This window comes from Apis dorsata, unplaced genomic scaffold, assembly GCF_000469605.1.
Source record: "Apis dorsata unplaced genomic scaffold, Apis dorsata 1.3 scaffold_3, whole genome shotgun sequence".
In the NCBI taxonomy this organism is placed as follows: domain Eukaryota; kingdom Metazoa; phylum Arthropoda; class Insecta; order Hymenoptera; family Apidae; genus Apis; species Apis dorsata.
The window spans coordinates 181,050-184,512 of NW_006263306.1; the positions used below are offsets into that span (position 1 = coordinate 181,050).

General features: G+C 34.7%; 1 protein-coding gene across 1 annotated transcript in view; it reads right to left on the reverse strand.

Annotated features, from left to right (window-relative positions):
* The window catches only part of LOC102670730, a 221,668-nt gene that overhangs the window by 79,362 nt on the left and 138,843 nt on the right, over window positions 1–3,463 (reverse strand). The gene's annotated exons all lie outside the window — the stretch shown is intronic.

Below are 3,463 nucleotides of genomic sequence, written 5' to 3' on the forward strand. Positions count from 1 at the left end.
TTGTGATAATTAATAGATACGAGTTTTTACAAGTATATGTATGTTTGAATCGATCCTCAAATAAAAAGGGGGAAGAAATAATAAATCTCTAATATCATTTTTCTTTTCATAGAAGATTCATCGATTTTACGATATCACAATTTCAAGTCTCGATATGAAAACGAAATCATTCGAATTGAACTCCTATTTAACATGGACTTAAGTAGGAGAAAATTAGTAGGATTTGTAGAATCCCGTCAGCAGAGAAAGATTGCGCCCAGTTTGACGACCCTTAACAGGATTATGATCGTTTCTCTTTGACGTGTAACAAGTTATACGAGTGTTTCCCTAGCTTTGTCAGTAGAATAGGGCAGTATGTCGTCAGGCATAGTGGAATGGCATCGGCATAGCATGAAAACTTGTTGAATGGGGGCCGATACGACGAAGGATCGAGAGCAAGGCAATTAAAACTTTCGTCGAATGGAAGTTCAAAGAACTACAACTCGGACAACGACGTTGTACGAAGCTGTTAGCTTCAACGAAATCCAGATAAATACCCAAGCTTCGTCTATTCGTTAAATTATTTTCGTTCGCGATATCGTAGAATTCTCGAAGGGGCAACATTTTTAAAATGTTTCAAAGGAAACTGAAACGAAATGAAGATTTTTGAATCCCCTAATAATTAAAATATTTATGCATTTTTATATATAAATAACGCGCAAGAATATATGAATTGCTAAACTAAAGTTATTGTTTCAAGAATGAATGTCTTTATTCAGATTTCTTTCGTGTAAATATTAATTTGCATATCAATTATGAAACGAGATCATTTGTTGTAACGTTTAAACATTGAATAATTCTTCTAATTTAGATTCCATTAATACAGTTTTATCTGTATATAATATAAAACTGTTAATTTACAATACAAATGTTCTATCGATTCAATATTTCTGCATAACGAAGCAAGAAAAGTAAGAAAAGTAAAAGGATGAATAATAAAATTCCTCATCGAGCAATTAAATACTTTCCCTTTTTACGATCTCGCCTGATCGATGTTCGAGTGTCGATCTAGAAATTACAGAAATATCGTTATGGTTTCCGGTTCTTGATCGTCGCGGAAGCAACATTGTTCGATTAATAGCCAGGCTTGGTCGGATGGTTTCATTGATAAGCGATATCTGTGTCGTCATCGAGGTTTTGTGAAACGACGCTTTTACATCTTCGATATCGACGATGTTTTATTTGCGAAACGATTCGCAATTATTTCTATTGAAATACGTGAAATTGCTCCTAACGATACTTATCAATTTTGTGTAAAATATAGCGTGAATATTCTTATATCTGAGAACGTTCTTTCAGCATCTTCGCATTATTTTTACAGTTAAAAATAAAATGATTCTACATATAGGATTTCCAACGAGATTAATCAGATCGTCTCCCTTTTCTTGCCTGAATCGTCTTCTGCGTGTTGTCCAATAACCACTAGATCGTGCACTTGAAATACACTGCGGTATTTGCGGTTTTGCATTTCACGCACAGGTGTACCAGGAACGCTGGTACTTCGATTTAATGCCGGCAAAACCCAAATCGAATAGAGCGAAGCAGAGCCATTAAGAAAATTAAAATAATTTTCAAAATGTTTGTGCTAGTTATAATTGTACAATTGTGGAACGAAAGAATGATGAAGATGGAGATATTTCGAAAATTATTAATTTTCGTGAAGGGATTATACATTTGGCTTATTTTTGAAACGAAATTCAAGTGTATTAACAGACTGTCGAGACTTGGATAAGAGATAGAGAATTTTGAAAAAAAATTAATTTGTTTGAGAAATACAAAAATTTACGTGCACAAATATTAATCGAATTATTCGATAAACCCCATAAAAGATTCAAATATATATTCGATGCATAATATACGCATGAAGATATAAATATATGTAAAAATTCGCAGAGCAAAGAACACTGGATGAATAGAAAACATAGAAAATTATTCATTGAATTCAACCGAATTGATCTCGTACGCTCCATATTTTATCATTTTGGATAGAAATCTGCTTTTCGATCGATAAAACCGATGGAACGAGGCTCGATTCACACCACCGATAGTCCTACAGTTTACATGTTTCCGCGGATCGTTTTCGTTGGATTCGTGTTCCGTTCCCGCACAACACCGCTCGTACAGTCCTTTGCGCGAGTGCATACGTGTGCAAACGCAAAACACGAGGAGCTTTCACTCCAACGTGCAGTTTTCCGTATCGATCGACAAATCCCAACGCAAACAATTGCAGAAAGTGCATCGAAACGATTCGTCGATTTCTTTGATCCTTATCGATCCGATGATACGATTGTCGCTATATGATAAGCATTCCAATGAATTATTCCAAGAAATTCTTTTTAAACGATATTTCTCAAACGTGACGTTGTCCTTCATTTCTAAAACTAAGATAAATATTTCATGCATCGATTAAACGAATCGTTGTATCATCGATCTTAGATCTCGAGATTTGAGAATATAAATGTGAGTGAATGAAATAAGTGTCAATGTGTATGTGTGTGTATGTGTGTGTATGTGTGTGAAGGAATATTTTCGAGCATCTTCGCGAATGAAAATAAATTATTCATATTTTGGCTAGTAGATAACAAAATTCAGGGATAGTATGCTGTCCGAATATTAATGTAAGCAACCACTTTTAATAATACGCCTGATTATATCTCGTCTACTGTAATAACAATTACAGGTATGAATGACGCGCAGGTATAAGTAGAATTCTGAATTATCTCGTCCGCAAACACGAAAGGGTTAAAATTAATTAATCGACTCACCAAATATATTCAGAGACGAGGGATTAATCGCGTAATAATTGTTCGTGAAAACGATTAATCATAAAATAGGGACAAATATTATGAACAGGTAATAGACAGGAAACGTGCGATAAGTAGAATAGACAGATGTATAATCAGACAGGTGGTTAATATTATATTTCCACGAGAAGAGAGTCTGGCAGTAGGCAAGTGGAATTGGACCATATGCGGCCAGGCGTAGGAGAATTAGGCCGCACATGACCAGATATCTCGACTGAATTAGAGATCCGAGGAAACAGAGAGGTAATCCTATCCTGTGTGTTACGTGGAATCTTGCTACCAGCTCTCTTATGAACTGTTGGAAAAATTAAACCTATTAGAATTTATCGATAGGGGGACGTGGCAAATATTCCACGTACTATATAATATTGGAACTGGTATATTCGAATTGGTTCCTGTTTCAAGACATCACTGTTTGGTATTTGCTTAGGTCTGACGTTTCGACGATATTTCAGTATTACCTCGAGATATTGCTCTCTCTGTATTTCTACGTGTAAGTTCTCATAGATGTGTTATATATTGGATGTTCTGAAAGTGTGCTACTTATCAAAGTAAACGTGATTCGCTGTAAAAAAAAAAAAAAAAGAAAAAAAAGAAGAAAAAGAAAAGAAAAAAAAATA